The following is a 17,484-nucleotide window of genomic DNA, read 5'->3' on the forward strand; positions in this document are numbered from 1 at the left end:
AGATGGGGATGTATTTGGCTCATGGTTCCCAAAGCTGAGAAATCTCAGAGGTCATAGCTGGTGCGGAAAAAGGGCTTTTACACCGCATCCTCCTGAGAAGAGAGTGAAAGGCAAGCCAGGGAGAGGTTTGCGTTCCCACCAAATCCACCTTCCAGTAACCAGACCTTCTGCACAAATATGCCATTCACTCACTCACGAGGACAGGGTCCTGTCGACCTCTCAGCCCCACGTCCAGTTCTTTTGCACTGGGGAGTCACACACAAGCTATAGTGCCTGGCATCTGAGTGCCAGAGGAAACATCTGCCCACATAGCCAGTGTTTCCACAGCTACCATCTTCTCAGCCCCGGAAACAGGCAACTTAAAGTACAGATAAAAATGTTTCCTAAGAATGAAATGTTCGGCATGCCTTCATTTCAGTAGAAATCCATGCTTGGGAGGGAGGGGTCAGGTCCTAAATATGCCGTTTTGTCTGTCCATCACAATGCCCCAGAAATGCCATCATCTTAAAAGTCTTCCATTCCAAAACTGCCCACAAATTTTTGGCAGATGGTTTTGGTTTAGAAAATGTGTGGTTTCCAGTTCCATCCCGGCTCTAGGGGCCAGCTCTTTAACTCTGTTCTGCCATCTCCCTCTCCCCACGCCAGCCTCCACGAGAAATTTAAGGGTCTCCCAGACCCCCAGCGGGTGGGGGTGGAGTCTGACTCCTTAGGAAATGTTTCATCTTCATTGTGTGGGAAACAGTCACTACAGAGAACTCACCTGCCGATGGAGAGAGAGTGGCCCAGCACTGCTGACTGTGAATTCTACATAACTGGTTTTCAGAGTCTGGCCCTTCTCCTTTCTCTACTCCAGCATGGAAACAAAACAAAACAAAACAAAAGACAAAACACTACTCTGCAGCCAAGATAAAGAGTAGTTTAAGTTTTAATATATATGCATGTATATTTTGATCTCTCTCTCTCTCTCTCTCTCTCTCTCTCTCACACACACACAGACACACTGCCAACATAGCCAGTGTCTAGTTGAGCTTTATTAGGAATATTCACTCTGTGCGTATGTCACTGCTACCCAGCTCCTGAAATCTAGCTGTCTTTTCAGGTGAAACTCTGTACCTATGAAACATGTCCTCATGCTATAATAAAACGTCAGAGCCTAGGTATTCATAAAGAACAGAAATTAATTTCTTATAGTTCTGGAGGTTGAGCAACCTAAGATGAAGGTGCCAGTAGACCTAGTGTCTTGTGAGCTTCTTTGCTTCCAAGATGGTACCCCGTCACTACGTCTTCCTGAGGGAACGTGTCTTGTATCCTCACATGGCTAAAGAGATGGAACAGCATGAAACAGCAAACAGAGCCCCCTTCAACCCGCTTTCTTTAAAAAGTATTTTGTTGCATTTGTATTTGTGTGTGTGTGTGTACCTGTGCCACAATGTGCGTTTGGAGGTTAAAGGACAGCTTGCAGGAGTGGGTTTTCTCCTTCCCCTTCCCCCAGGTGGGCTGGGTGCCAGGTTTAAGTCGTCAGGCTTGGTGGCCCGTGTCTCTGCTTGTGAAGCCACTGCCCTGCCCTTGTGGGAGCGCTGATTCCATTCACAGGGGAAGAGCCCTCAGGATGTAATCATTTCCCCAAAGCTCTTACCTCCAGTACTGTCTCACATGAGGTTTGGACTTACGCTTAAACCCCAGCACCCCACCCCTCCTCCTGCAAACCCTGGCAACTACCATTCTCTATTCTGTCTTCTTGAATTTGCCTGTTGTACAGTGTGTGTTCTGTGAGTGACATATTTTTTTTAAATTTTCACTTAGAATGATGTGATTTCTCTCCTTTAAAAGAACAATCTTTTTTTTTTCTTATGACTGTAGAAAGTTATTTTTTTGGACACAGAGGAAGATCTTAGTTGGTAAAGTGCTCGCTGCACATGCGTGAAGACCCAGCTTTAGCCCCCAACACCTGTGTAAGAAGCTGAGCAGTGCTGTCCCTCCTGTGACTGCTGTGCTGGACAGTTGTGGAGATAGGAGGGTCCCTGAAGCTTGCTGGCTTGCCACTTTAGCCCACCAGCAAGCTCCAGGTCCCAAAAAATAAGATGCAGAGAGAGGCTGAGACCCTGACATTGCCTTACTCATGCGAACACAATGGTGTGTGTAAATGAATTCCTGAGTGTGTTTGTATATGTGTGTTTACTCATCTCTGAGTATGGACACGGTATTCTATGCCGGAGTGTCTTGCTCTAACACTGTCTGCCTTATTCCCTTGAGACAGGGTCTTCCACTGAACATGAACTTGCTGTTTTGGGTTAGGCAGGTTCACCAGCAAGCCCTGAAATCCCTGCTGTCTCCAACTCCTCAGTGGGTGGGTTGCAGGCACTCTTGCCCACACCAGACTTTTATGTGGGGGTTGGGGATTTGAACTCAGTCTTCTCAGTCCTAAGTTAACATTTAATTGTCATTAAAAATACTTTAATCATAGCATTTTTTTCATATTTGTTGTTTTTGCTGATCCTACTTTCCCATGACTATCTTCCATCCCCCTTCCTCCTTCTGACTAGCTCCCCTTTCTCATGACTCTTATATACACATATACACACATATAGTCCTGAAATCCCAGGATCTTCATGGAGGAGAAAACACAAGTCTGGGGGGCTTCACCTAACATTGTAATCCCCAGCTCCACCCGTTCCTCCGTTTTCCTGCAAATGTCAAGATTTCGCTATTCTTTTTGGCTGACTAAAACGTTGCCATGTATAAGTGTCAGATCTTCACACACTCATCTGTCTATGGCATTTCTTAGCTATTGTGAAGAGAGCAGATGTGCAAGTATTTCTGTGGTATGCTGAATTAGAGTCTTTGGGGTATATCCCCAGGAGTGAAATGGCTGGGTTGGTGCTGTTTTTAGGAAAATCCACACAGACCTCCACAGTGGCCACAGCAGCTAACCCTCCCACCAGGAGTGAGTACGCTTTCTCTTTCTCCACACCCTTGACATCATTTGCTTGTTTGCTTTCTGGATAATAGTCATTTTGCCTGGGGGGGGTTTAGTGTTTCCATTGCTGTGATGAAACACCATGACCAAAAGCAGCTTGGGAAGAAAAGGGTTTATTTCACTCACAGTTCATACGACAGTCAATCATCAAGAGCAGTGAAGGCAGGATCCTGGAGGCAGGAGCTGCTGCAGAGGCCATGAAGGGGTGCTGCTTATTGGCTTGCTCCCCATGTCTTGCTCAACCTGCTGTCTTGTAGAACCCAGGACCGCCAGCCAAGCCATGGCACCGCCACATGGGCTGGGCCCTCCCCGTCAATCACTAATGAAGAAAACGCCCTATGGGCTGTGTACAACCCCATCTTATAGAGGCATTTTCTTAATGCCTCCTCTCAGATGACTTTAACTGTTGTCAAGTTGGCATAAGACTTCTGGCATGCTGGGATGGGATGGAATTTCAAAGTAGTTTTCATTTTAATTGAAGGAATAATAGTAGTAGGTGTGTGAGTGTGTGTGTGTGTGTGTGTGTGTGTGTGTGTGTTTGCTTATCTATCCACCAGCAATGGACATGTGGGATGCTCTTATCTTTTGGCTATTATAAATTATGCTGCTATGAGCTTGGGTTTGCAAATTTATTTTTGACTCCCAGCTTTTCACTCCTGAATCATATATGGTAATTTTATTTGTATTTTTTGAGGAGTCTCCATACTATTTTCCACAGCATTGGCATTGTTATATATTCCTGCCAACAGGGTACAATTGACCTGTGTCCCTGAGAACATTTCTTACTTTCTGCATCTTCTATAATAGCTATCCTAATGGATGTGAGATAGTATCTCCATGTGGTTTTGATACTTCCTTGATACTCAGTGATATTTAATATCTTTTCATGTGCTTATTAATGTTAGACTGTTAAAATACAGTATTTAAAAATTCAAAATGGATACAAAGTATCCAAAATAAGGACCCAGCTCCCTTCTTCCTTCTCACCTGCTGGAAGTGCCTCCCAGCCATTGTGGGGAACCTGATTTTGAGTATTAGTCACTCTAAGATAGTTGGCAGTACTTTGGTGTCTAATTGCCGCTTCAGAATAAGCTACCCCAAGATGAGTAAACGAGGGGATTCTGTGAGAGAGTGGGCTTCCTCACTCACAGGCTGCAAGTCTGAGGGGGTCAGAGAAGAGCCCTAGTGTGCAAAGGACAGAAGACCTGCAGTGCTGTCGGGGCCTCTAGGCTCAGCAGCAGTTTCACAGGACGAAACGGAGGACTGTCCACCTTGTGCTGGCCACGCCTTCACCTGGGCAGGCTCCCGTGGTAGGGTGTGCAGAGAGAAGATGCCCCAGTGTCTTGCTTTTGTGGGTTGGGTTTCCTTTTTCATAAAACTTGTTTTGTTTATTTTTTCCCCTTTAACTCTTAAGTTTTCTATTGACTCTGATATTTTTAAAATCAGCCTATGGGTTTTTATTCCCCTTACATCTATGTAATTTTGATTGTGTTTCTTAACTGTGCACTATTTTAAGTCTCTGTTTTCAGTTGGGTGTGGTACCTCAGGTGTACATCTTCTTGAGTCTTTTCTTTCACTCTTCTCCCTGCCTCTTTTAATACATTCAATGATTAGTTCTAGCTTTGCAGTTCCCAATTTTCTTTTGTTTAAAGTTAGCACACAAAGTAATGGATTTCTTTATGTCATTTTCACACATGTGTGGGACTGTCCTCTGTGCTTACTCGTTTCCCTGACCCCTCACCCCCACCCCCTTCGTCGCCTTTCCTCCAGAGAGTCCCCACTCTTGCTTTCATGTCACATGACTTCTGTTGCTTTCTCTTTTTACTCTCCACCTCCTCTTCTTCCTTTCATGGGTCCCTTTTCTATTTTCATGTCCTACACACACACACACACACACACACACACACACACACGCACGCACACACGCACACACACACAGAGTATATTTTAATACCTGCAGTACTCATCATTCTGAATGAGCTTATTTTATTTATAATGATCTCCAGTTGTGTTTATTGTTTTGAAAAGTCATGATTGTTTTCTTTCCTTTTGAGTGGAATAAGCCACCCCAAGATGTACAGATTCTCTGGAGAGAGTGGGAACCTTCTCGGCCCACAGGTTCCAAGCCTGGGGTGGTCAGAAACGGGTGCTGGTATGGATGGGCGGGAAGTCCCTCCCGGGGCAGAACAACACAACCAGGGCACACGTACCACATTGGCTCTGCCCTTTGAGCTCTAACGGGCATGCAAGCTGGTTCCACTTTGCAGATGCTGTGACTAGCACAGCAGTGAACATGGATTTTCAAGCGTCCCTGAGCTGTGCTGACTGGGAACACTTCAGGCATGCAGTCAGGCATGGCGTAGTTGGCCCATGTGCTAACCCTGTTTTAGTTCTCTGAGGAGCCCCGATCCTGCTTGTACATGAGCCGCACCAGTTTGCATCCACTAGCAGTGACAGGGCTCCTCTCTCCCCCCTTCCTCACCACAGCTGAAATCTCGGAGCAGGTTTACTTTACATTTCCCCGTGTTAAAGGATGTCGAGTTCGTGTCAGAGTATTTATTTGTATTTATGTGTATTTGTTCCTTTGAGAACTGTCTGTTAGTTCATCTGTATGTTCGCTGATTGAGTTACATGGTTTTGGTATTTGAATTTTGGCATTCTTTTTCTACTTTGGTCTCATCTGAACTAGGATGAGGGTTACACTGACTCTACAGTTGGTTATTGGTACTATAGCCTTTTCATAATATTAATTTTGTCAGTCCATGAGCACAAGAGATCTCTATGGCTTCCATGTCTGGAAGTTTATATGGTACATGTCCGTGCTGGATGGTTACGGTCACCTGAGAGGAAGGAAACTCAGCTAAGAAAACGCCTCCATAAGGTTGGGCGGTATACCAGATCGGCACCCTCTGTGGCCTCTGCATCAGCGCCTGCCCTTAGGTTCCAGCCGTTTGAGTTCCTGTCCTGACTTCCTTTGATAATGAACAATGATTTGAAAGCATAAGCCAAATAAACCCTTTCCTCCCCAAGCCGCTTTGGTCATGTGTTTCATCACAGCAGTGGTAAACCTTACTAAGGCACAGTCTTTTGCCTACTTGGCTAGGTTTAGTCTTGGGTATTTAATTTTTTTTTTAATTTCATCTATGGCTGGGTGTGGTGGCACACCCCTGTAGTCCCAGCTACTCGGGAGGCTGAGACAGGAGGATCGCTTGAGTCCAGGAGTTCTGGGCTGTTGTACGCTATGCCGATTGGTATCCGCACTAAGTTCGGCATCAATATGGTGACCTCTTGGGAGCAAGGGACCACTAGGTTGCCTAAGGAGGGGCCAACTGACCCACTCTTTCTCCCTCCATTTTCCTACCCTATCTTTAAATATTACCGTCACACACACACACACACACACACACACACACACACACACACACACACCTGCTGCTCATGTGTGTATTTATTTAGGGCTGTCCGCTTGGGATGGGTAATATATCAGGGAGCTCATCTCTGGAGAAGACGGATTTTCTTTCTCTTAGCAACCATTAATTGCCTGTGTCTTAGTTGGGATTTCTCTCACTGTGAAGAGACGCCATGACCATGGCAACAGGAAAACACTTCACTGGTTCTGGCTGAGAGTTTCAGAGCTTTAGTCCGTTATCATCATGGTGGGAACATGGCAGCGGGCAGGTGGATATGATGCTGGAGGAGCTGAAAGTTCTGCATCCTGATTCTCAGGCAGCGGAAGGCACTGTAAGCCACACTAGCCCTGGCTTGAGCATCTGAGACCCCAAAACCCGCCTCCACAGTGATACTAGGCCACATCTCCTAATAGTGCCTCTCATTATGGGCCAAGCATTCAAACGCGTGAGTCTATGGGGGCCGTTCCTATTCACACCACCGCAGCCCGTATCTCTACACATCCAACACAGTAATAATCAAAATTCCATTCCATTTTTTTTTTTACAAAGCCAAGGGGAAAATTCTGAACATTTATATACAAGCGTAAAAGATCTCAGGTAGACAAAGCAGTCCTGAGAGAAAAACTTATGTTAGAGGTCCCATATCTGATTTCAAGCTGTACTGAAGTGTCACAGAAGCAAAAAATAGTGCGGTGCTGCTGCAAAGCAGACGTGCAGATCAACGGAGGAGAATAGAGCACGGGGTGCAGACCTGTTCAGCTACAGCTGCAAGCTTTAACAAAGATGCTCGCAGCGTCCAGAGGAAGGAAGGTGGACTCTCTTCAGCCAAAGGTGCTGGAGAAACTGGACAGCCACCGGCAGGAGCGCCGCTGTAGATCCCACCCCTCACCCTGCACGCCACTCTGCTCCAGACCATCAAAGGCCTTTATGGAAGGCCCAAAGCACTGGCTTCATTAGAGGAAAAAGTAGGGAAAAACGCTTCAAGATACAGAATAGGTTAAGAACTGTCTCCAGAAGATCAGGAAATAAGGTCAACAGCTGACAAACGGGGTCTCGTGAAAATGAAACGCTCCTGTGCAGCAAAGAAAGCGTTTAAGCCAGTAGGAGCCAGCCCAAGAATGTGGGAGGCTCGTGGATTTCAGTGGGTTACATCCTGTCTCTAAATTACTGACACACTAACCCTCCCGTGACTGCTTAGAGCCTGTTCTCTCTCGCTCGCTTGCTCACTCTCTGTGGGTATGTCTCCCATTATAATTATGCTCCTTTAGTGTACCCTTAAGTGTTCCCAAGCATATTTCATCAGGATCTCCTTTCAAAGTCGTACCAGTCACATGTGGGAAGTGACAGAATGACCTCAGTGTCTTTTTCCTCCTCAGGAGCAAACAGGCTTTTTGAAGTAACTTGCTGAATGTGCGTGGCTGGTGCAGGTCAGATCTGGAGGTCCGAGTGCAGGCTGTCCTGGTGCTTCCCAGGCAGTGTAGATGCTTTGACAGTCAGTGTAGACTCTAGGGAAGACAGGAAGAGAAGCATTCTTGCTCCAGAAAGGCTGTCGCTGTTAAACGCTTTGGAGTCTTCCCCTTTAGTCTTCCTTCTGTATGCTTAAAAAGTAATCAGAACATAAACATCATGTTATTATCTAATTTGAGTATTTCATTTTCTAGTTGATATTATGGCAAGTATTTTCTCAGTTTAGCAGACAGCATATGTCTTATACTATGGACATTCAGGTATGTGGGACTCTTAAAAGTTGTGTGGTGTGGTTTTGTCAATCCTCGCCTATTAGACACTTCGGTATTTTTTAATGTTTTTTCAATTAGAGATATTATATACATTATGATGTATTTCCTTCTACATTCTTAGTACTTAAAAGGACAGATTTCCAGCAATGAAACAGATGTAATACTGATCAAAAGGTAATACTAGATCAAAGGATAACCTCTCATTTGAATTTTTCCAAAGATAATGTAATTCACAATAATTCACACCAGTAGTAGATGACAAATAGCTATTTCAACTAGCATCAAAAGGGTATCTTACTGTTCTAATTAGAACTTATTTAATGATGAGATTAATGTCAGATAATAGTAAACATCAAATTTTGTACTTATCAATTCTTTCATAAGTCACCTTTTTGTCAGGTGTGTGACCTGCGTATTTACAGTAGCTATTATGTCATCTTTCATATGGCTTATTTCTCATATGAAAAATTCAAATTTGCATAGCAATGCTGTCTATAGATCTTACATTTCCTAGATCCTTTGTGATTTTGTTTCTATTCTGAAGTGTGTGTGTGTGTGTGTGTGTGTGTGTGTGCACGTGCATGCCTGTGAGGGGGGGAGAGAGAGTTTTTGGACTAGCTAGATTCATTTTGAAGTATGGTGGGATGGGATGGGTGGACTTTTTCCTAGATACACACTGTTAGTCTTCAAACCACTCAGTCTCCTTCACTCTGAATGCACACATCATCCTTTGCAGTTAACAGAGTCTCATCTCTGCTGGGCTTGATCCCCAGCCCACTAGTCTGCCTCATGTTTCCTTCCCTTTCTGGTCCAAGGCTCCTCACGCATGACTTCTGACATTCATTTTCTTCCCCACCTTGTACATTCATCTGCAAGGTGGGAATGGGTTTGGTACTCCCCAGGTGAATTTTGGTTTGCCAGGTATACAGGCTGAATCTTCTAGGACACAGGTAAGCCTGGTTTCTGTGCTGCTTTGTTCAACCTAAGCTTATTTTCTCAGTTTCCATTGACGTCCTAAGCTTTTGGGGGTTCTCACCAGACATGTTTCCTTCTCTTCTCATTTTGCTTCCCTTTTCTCCAGTTTATTAGCACAGATATGGTGAGCTTTGATGCCGCAGTTTCAAAAGGCAGACAGAAGAGTGAGCATTACAGCAGTTTCTTACTGCAGATCTCCTTGTTGTGGTGGTAAAGAAAACATCGAAACACTTGTAACAGCCACATAGCATTTGTAACCATTAGCAATTAGAAATATCAGACCGTGAAAGCATTCCCTAGATTTTTAAGAGGACCTTGGATGGCTCCACTCTAAATTATTAGAGCCTGGATATGTTATAGATAAATATGTTGTCATTAAATCTAATCTTTATGTTGATACTTGCGATGGTTTGACCAGGAATGTCCCCCATAGGCTCAGATGTTTAGATAGTTAGTCTCCAGTTAGTGGTGCTGTCTGGGTTGGTTTAGGAGTACATTAACAGAGGAAGCAAGCCCCTGGGGGCGCACTTTTGGCTTTCTGCATCGTATGTCAGGCCTAGTTTGCTCTCTCTGCTTCTTGTTTGTGCCATGAAATGTGAACTCTCAGCTGTGCCTGTTGTCATGATTTCCTGCCAAGAGGGTCTCTTATCCCTCTGAAACTACAAGCCCCAATAAACTCTTTGTCCTTTAAGTTGCCTTGCTCAAGGTGTTTTATCACAGCAACAGAAAAGTAATTATATATTTGTTAAGCAGATGTAGTTGGGAATTTATATTTCATGCCACAGAGCGTACAAGCTGTCATAATGTCACATCTAAGTAAATTGTTTGTGAATGATTACAAAGTTTTAGGTCTTGTGTTTGGGGATGATTCCTTATTTCAGCTTTCTCTCCAGGATAAACAAAAGGTAATAGGCCGAGAGGAATTTTGCCTTGTTTCTTGCCTCATCGCAAGGGCAAGCAAACATACATCGCTCACGGAAAACCATTTATTCTTTGCTTATTTGGCTTCTTAGAGGTATGTTTGTTCTTTGGAGGACTTTCTCCCCCAATCTGACTTTTCTTCCTGTTTGTTCTCCTTGGGCTCCTCAGGTGATGGACTCTTCTCAGGTGATAGACTCAGTGTTTTGACCTTGACACTGTGGGCAGCTTAGGGTGCTCAGTGTTACATTTTAGGTATGAAATGTCCCTTCACGAGGCTCACGGTTTAAAGTCTTGACCTCGCAGGGCTCACATCTTAAAGTCTCAACCTCAGTGTACACATGAAGTGATTAGATCCTTTTGGCTCTGAGTTTTCAAATGCACAAATCCCCTGATGGACGCTGGCTTGATGGAATTAGTGGGAGGAGATGCAAACACAGGGACATGGGGCCTGGCTGAAGGAAGTAGCTCATTGGAGCCGTGCCTTTTAAGGGAGCCTTTGCCTCCTCTCAGTCACTCTGCCTGTAGCTGGCTTGACCCACCACTTGTTTTCATTGTGCTGGCAGCGTCTCCCCAGGTCCACAGCCATGGCACCAAGCAGAAACCTCTAAAACCCAGAGCTGAGGAACCTCCGCTTCCTGAGTTGTATTAACCCAGGGACAGAAGGTAATCCACACATTTCCTTAACAGTTCCTTGCATTTTCTGTTTTTCTTAAGTTATTCTCTGAGAGTCTATGACCCACACTGACAGAGAAGAAGAAGGGGACTGAGTTTAGAGTTACCTGCTGAGTCAGGAATTGTTCTGAGGAATGGCTTAGATGCGGCTCAGACATGGTAGTGGTGCTCGGCCCCACAGTCCTTCAGGAGAAAATGTGTAGGATCCTTCACTCTGTGCTCCGGTACTGTCCAGTGCTCTCCCCGGGACCCCCTGGAACTTCCAGGAAAGAGGCACACCTGCTCTCCATGATGCTCTGGATCTCAGGGTTCCTTGAGAGTCTCAGTTTATCTACCTCACCGAATCTGGGAAATCCCAGCCATTATTTGTATTAGTGTCAGCGATAGTACTCTCAGCAGCAGTCGGGGCAGTGGTACTTCGTGGTAGCGGGGATTGACTGTAGAGCCTCACACCTACCAGGCTAGGGCCCTTGCGCTGAGCTATGAAGGGAAGATCTCTGTAAGTTGCCCAGGCTCACTTCAGGTCAGCTGTGGCCTGAAGAATTAGAACAGACTTGTCCTCACTTAACTAGTGCCCCTCAAGGTGGATTTTTGTTGTGGTGAATTGCATAGGAGCCAAGGGCAATCATTCGGCACACCGAAGCCTCTCACGGTCTATCTGCTAACATCTCACTGGCCAGAGTCAATCACGTGACCATGTGGCACTAATGAGGGGGGAGGACTGTATTACCCTAGCATAGAGCTAGGGAGGGAATGAATATTGCAGGAGCAAGAAGCAAGCCGTCCCACGCTTTTATCTTTGTGTGATTCTGTATTTGGTCCCAGGAGACAGTGTCTATTGGAAAATGACAGTGTCTATTGGAAAATAGACAGTGTCTATTGGAAAATAGACAGTGTCTATTGGAAAATGACAGTGTCTATTGGAAAATAGACAGTGTCTATTGGTATCAGATCTGGATTTAAATCTTGGTTTTGCCACAAACTATGAAATGTTAATGTGTTACCAAAGCTTTATGCCTTTTCATTTTTAGAAGGGGAATAATTGCATCTGCTTTATGAGGGTTGGAGGTCTTAAAGCACATGATACACGTAAAATATTCAGTGCAAACAAGCTTTCAATTAATGGCGATTGCCTTGTTTTTCTTTCTTAGAGTTCTAAATGGGTATTTTCTGTAGACACTAGCTCTAGACCCCGAAATAATCCAGAAGAACATGGCCGCCTCGATTTAAAGAGTTGCTACACTGATAAGCTTATTTGCATGCTTAGTGGGGGCTGAGAATTGGAATTCAGAACCGAGAAGTGAATGTGTCCTGATGCGAGACAAATTCCTTTTCCACGGGTGGCGGGAATCCCTACTGATGGAAATCAGGAGTCCTGGTCCCCCTTCTCCTGGATGTCGAATTTTACCTAGAGGAAGTACAATTCTGTGAGTGAGCTCACCCATTCCTTTGTAACAGTGAGCTCCGTGAGAGGTTAGAACGCTGTTCAAGCATTTGTAAAATCAGAGGTGCTGGTGCTCACTTCAGATGCGCCCCTTCCCCTTCCCCTCACCTCCCCCTCCACTGTCAGGTATGTGGGCGGGGCCTAGCATGTTTAGAAGGAGCCTCCACTGCTGTGTGCCTGATCCTCTGGGCTGTCCCTCAGGTTCTCAAAGCTGTTGAACCCAAGGTAGAGGTTTGGGGTTTCCTCAGGAAGACTTGCAATGTTAGGAGCCGGAGCAGGCTCCGTTTCCATTTTCTCTTCTGTTCTTGTTTTATCATAAAAAAATAAACTGAAGTTATGAATATGGATTCATAAAGTTAGATCAGAGGAAAGGTTGTCACTGGGCATCTGTCTATCCGTCATTAAAATGGAGTAAGTTTGACATGGATACAGCTAGCTCAGGCGTGGGACCGCTGGTCATCAATGGCCTGACAATGCCAGGCTCTTTAGGTTGCTAAATCCGGGAAGCCTAGGGGTGGCATGATCGTGTGGGCTGCAAGCCACGCCCAGAGCTATGAGACCCTCCTTCAAGCAGAGTACCACACTGGTGAGAGCAACCGTTCTCAGCGTGGGTGGGTTGTTTTTGTTTTTAGCTGTCGCCTACTTTTACACACACCACCCAAGGTCCTTCCAGGAAGCGGGAAGGGGCAGCAAGGGCCATCTTTCATCTCTAGGCAGCTGTCAGTACTCAGCCCTGAACAGCTCTTCCCACAGAGCGTTGACGCTCTCAGCCAGATCTTAGTTACTGCCCCAGCTCATTGATGAATTAAAAGGAATGAGCCACAGCTCAGGGCTGTAGCAGAAAGCAGTTGTGCGTTGTGGGGTATATTTTGTCTGTGTCTGGTACTTTGGGTAAAATGGTACTAAAGATAAAAGCTGCTCTGGAGCCAGCAAGATGGCTCAGCAGGTGGAGGTGCTTGCTGCCAAGTCTGAGGGCCCGAGTTCAATCCCTGGGACCCACATGGTGGAAGGCAAGAACCAATTACTGAGAGAGCTGTCCTCTGACCTTCAGGCACGTGTGTATGCTCACATTCACATACCATAAATAAACAAAAATGCAATGAACTTGAAAAAAATAAAAGCTGCAAAAAATTGGTTGACCATCTTTGAATATTTCTCTTTTGGTGTTGGCAGGAGTGGGGGGAAAATGAGCTAAGGCTATGCATTTTAAAATTACATTTTATTTACTTGAGCATACACCAGGTTGCTATGTTTAAAGAGGAAAAAGAGAAGCATCCCTCTTCTTGGCAGACACGTGGTCTTTAGTTAGACTCTGAGTCTGGTGGGCCATCACTCAGGCTGGCATCCCGCCTCTGTTTCCAGTCTCCAGTTTAATTTAGAAGGGCTGCTGCTGCCCGTGGGTAGCTGTTTCTGTTGGCAGCAGGAGGGGCTCTCGGAATTCACCATCCTCTGCCTAGAACTGAGCTTAGCTTGGTGGAGGTGGCTGGAGCAGGCCTTCCAAAGCCGTCGCCAAGGCACCTCCTGCCTGTTCGGTGCCTTGAATTTCTTATATCCCTTGAATTGGACCGCCAATTAGGCATCATCTGTGGGATTTAAAGTCTCACTCGGGTGAAGATGAGGAAATTCAAAAAAGTAGGTGGCAAGGCTCTGAACCAAGGTACCCCAACTCTCAAAGCATCCATTTTTGCTTCTGCTCTATGACCCAAATTGCCCCTCCCCCATTACTCCAAGAGCCACCGTGACGTAAGAACTGCCCACCCCTACATCCTCCTCTGCCCTTAGTTCACACCTTTGAAGATTTGATGGCCACTCAGGCTTTCCATCCCGCTAAGAGTGAGCCCCTCTGGCTAGGGACTAGCTCCTATGGTCATGTCTCCATCTTGGTCTCCTGTCCTGGGCTCCGTGCTTAGTTCTAGTTCCAGCTGCGCTGTGGCCTGTTCACACCAGACAGTGGTAAGGTCGGTTCTGGTCTCGGCTCAGCCAGTGCAGTCAGCCTCTGGACTCACCGAGTGGGTCCCGGTGTCCTGCAGGCGTCGCCTAACAACGCATGGGATGTAGAGCAATTCATCAAAAGTCTTAACAGTTAAACTGAGTTGCTAGGGGAAAGAGAGCAAATATGAGTTCCGATTACATTTGAATAAACTTCCTTTTGCTTTCAAAGCTGAGAGAGCCCTCCAAAGGTGTTATTAAAAAGTCAAGAGCTTTGCTGGGCTCTGGGGTAGACAGTAGTGGAGAGGGCTCTCAGAAAGTCTGCCTTAGCACAGTCTAGCTGGAGGTATTAACGAAGTACAAAGGGTTATTAGTTATTTATAAAAGGGTAAACATAGCTCCATCCTTGAGGAGATCACAGTTAGATATCTTTGCCAGTTTTCTGTTGCTAGAGTGACATGCCCAAGGCTGGGTACTTAGAAAACCGACAGCAGACAACAGTAACAGCAAGCAGCAAAGCCAGGGGAGTCCCTAGCTCAGACTTTCGAGGTTGAAGGTCCAACAGGATGGCTCTGACTCTAGTGAGGCCGCTTGACGGCATCTATTCCAGGCGTCAGGGAGGGAATACACTTGTTCTTCGCGTCTTTGTTCTCTCCTCACTCAGGTCTCCCCCATCAGCTCACTGGTACCGTCCCACAGCCTGGGCGCGTGCGTCTTAGTGGAGGGTATTCCCCCTGAGAGCAGGAGTAGGTACCTTCAGGTTTACTGCGTGAACAGGGGACACTTCGGTGGCATTGCCTTTGCAGCGGGCAGTGTTCTCCTTAGAGCAGGGACAGGAGGACCAGCCGTCACACGTTGCACCTTCCCTGGGAGCTCAAATTGCCCATCCTGTGTAGCTGGAATTGCTTCTGAGAGACCAGAATGGCTCTGGCAGCACACACTCTGGCTCAAGAAAGCATGGGTCCGCTCTGTACATGGGCAATTTCCATAGAGTGCGACGGAGTGAAGCTCCACACAGCATCAGTGTCAAGCTCCTCAGTCATCAGGGCCACGAGTTCGGATCCAGCCAGCAGGTACTTAATCACTGCTCAGCAGTGCTGTATTGTGTCACACCCGCTAAGCATGTTTTCATTAAAATAAAACTAGTGATTTTTATCGCTCTCTCTACCCTAACTGGTTGTAACACCGTCCCTTTTTTTTTTTTTTTATAAAATATTTTATTGATTCTTTGAGATTTTCATATAGTGCATTTTGATCATTTTCACCCTAGCTTCCCCCCAGATCCAACTTCCATATCACCAACAGTCCCACTTTGTATCTCTTTAAAAAACAAACAATCATAGACCCCCCCCTCCCCCAAATTCTTCTCTGGTCCAATTAGTTCTGCCTGTGTGGAGCCTTCCACAGGACTGTCAAGCGACCAGCAGCCATGCCCTTCAGCTGGAAACTGCCGGTCCCTCCCCTGGAGGCATCACCCATCCGTAGCTCTTCAGCAAGGGTGGGGACTCATGAGCCCTGCCCCCAACTCCATGCTGGGATATTGGCTTGAGAACTTGTGCGTTTCTCGAGTAGGCAACCATAGTATCCCCGCTGCAGCAGCACCCTTCATTGGCACGCCATCCTCGTCCTTGGGCCAGTTGTGGGTTTCTGCATTAACTGCCACCCACCACACAAAGGAATGTCTCTGAGGAAGTCTTGAGAGCTGTGCTAATCTCCGTGCAGAGAGGTTTGAGTTGAGAAGGATTCCGTGCCGTGGCCATCTGGCCAAACAGCAGCAGGGCCTGTGAGCTCCTTGATCACAGCTTCTCCGTTACGGTTCTGGGCTCTTATTTCATCCTGCGGGGCAGGCTTCAATCTGATCAGAATGTGATTGCTCACCCCCCAAACTTTCATGCTTCTGCACTCAGAGGCCACATCCATTCTGACTGTAGTTCAGAGGGTTCACAGCTGGGTAAGACTGTTGATGACCCTCGCCCCCAACAGCCTGCGTAGTGCTACTGGGAGAGCTAGCCGGTGAGGAGGAAGCTTCCTCGTCAGTAGCAGCTTGCTTTCTCCTGTCATCAATGTGCGTGCTATCTTCAGCAACAGGGCTTTGCCATCAGGTTCTGATGGGCAGCCAGGAGCAACAGCAAGATCCTGAATTATTTGGGGGGTCTCTGGGCAACAACTAGAGAGGAGGTAACCTACACCTGGCATGGGACTTTTTATCTGGCAACCTATGGCTTTTGGGAGGAGCAAAATCTCTCTTATAAGATAACTCCAAATAAATTCTTCACAATGGAATTTGTGTGTGTGTGTGTGTGTGTGTGTGTGTGTGTGTGTGTGTGTTTGAAGCTTATTAACACAGTAAGTTCCCAATATGGCTTTTCCTAATATCCTTAGTGCTAATTATCCTTCCCCAACACCATTCCTCTGCCCTCCCTCCCATCCCACCCTAGTTGAACCTCCCTCCTCATTATTCTCTCTTCTCTTGGAATTTTTAACACAGTTTATAATTTTTATCACAGCTTATAATTTCAAAAATGTATTACTATCTGAAAATAAAACTATTTGCTGCTTTTTCCTGGCACATACAGCCTTTTCATGGTTATAAAGAGGTCTTTTTTAGCTCTTCATGGCCCAAAAGAAATTTAGGGTTTGGGCCACAGAAAGCTTGCCACTTGGGTCAGATGGGCCAGCTGGGTCAGTCCGGGAGTCCTGGGGAACAGGGGAAGGCCACCTGGGGAGTGGACAGGGGTTGGAGAGTTACTGGCAGTGCTTTTGTCTATCACCGTCTTCCAGGGCTGCACCAAGTGCCCTTAGACTGTGCCTACCCCCACTCTGCCTATGTTCCCCCTTCTGACCTGACCGGTAACATTTCACACCCTCAGGACAACCCTGCCTCACCACAGCGTAAGGTCTGGACTAAGACAAAGTGAGCTGCTTAGGGACCATCACACTTGCCGTCTGGGTTCTCCAGGACACAGCCATTCGCTTGACTGGTCCCCGTGTCCATGCCGCCCAGGAGCTCCCTGCAGTACTGGTAGCTGTACGTTCAGCTGCAGGCAAATCTGTTGAAAAGCAGCTCCAACGGCGTGTTCAGTGATCCGGGGACGGACGTCAGATTGGCAGCAATGTCAAGCAGGTGCACACTCACATGCACTTGGTGGATGAAGCAAGCGCCAATAAGCTCCAACCATTTACCATATACTATACGAATGATATGTGCGCATCCATACATATATATACACAGATACACAGATACACATACACAAACACACATTGGTAAAGCAAAGCTCCAACTTTGTTTTCTCCCACAGCTTATATATCCCTGAAAAATATTTCAAGCAATACAAAAATCACAATGTGGTTACATTCTATTTTTTCTTTAAGTGAATGATTACAACGAGTGTTTATTAAAAAAACACGTTTCCCAAT

The 17,484-nt window shown here is 46.2% G+C and overlaps 1 protein-coding gene across 1 annotated transcript in view; it reads left to right on the forward strand.

The window, feature by feature from the left end:
- Vwa3b (von Willebrand factor A domain containing 3B) overlaps positions 1-17,484 on the forward strand; it is a 152,306-nt gene that overhangs the window by 26,314 nt on the left and 108,508 nt on the right. The window lies entirely within an intron of this gene.

Source organism: Psammomys obesus, unplaced genomic scaffold (assembly GCF_907164565.1).
Source record: "Psammomys obesus unplaced genomic scaffold, mPsaObe1.curated_primary_1811, whole genome shotgun sequence".
Taxonomy (NCBI): domain Eukaryota; kingdom Metazoa; phylum Chordata; class Mammalia; order Rodentia; family Muridae; genus Psammomys; species Psammomys obesus.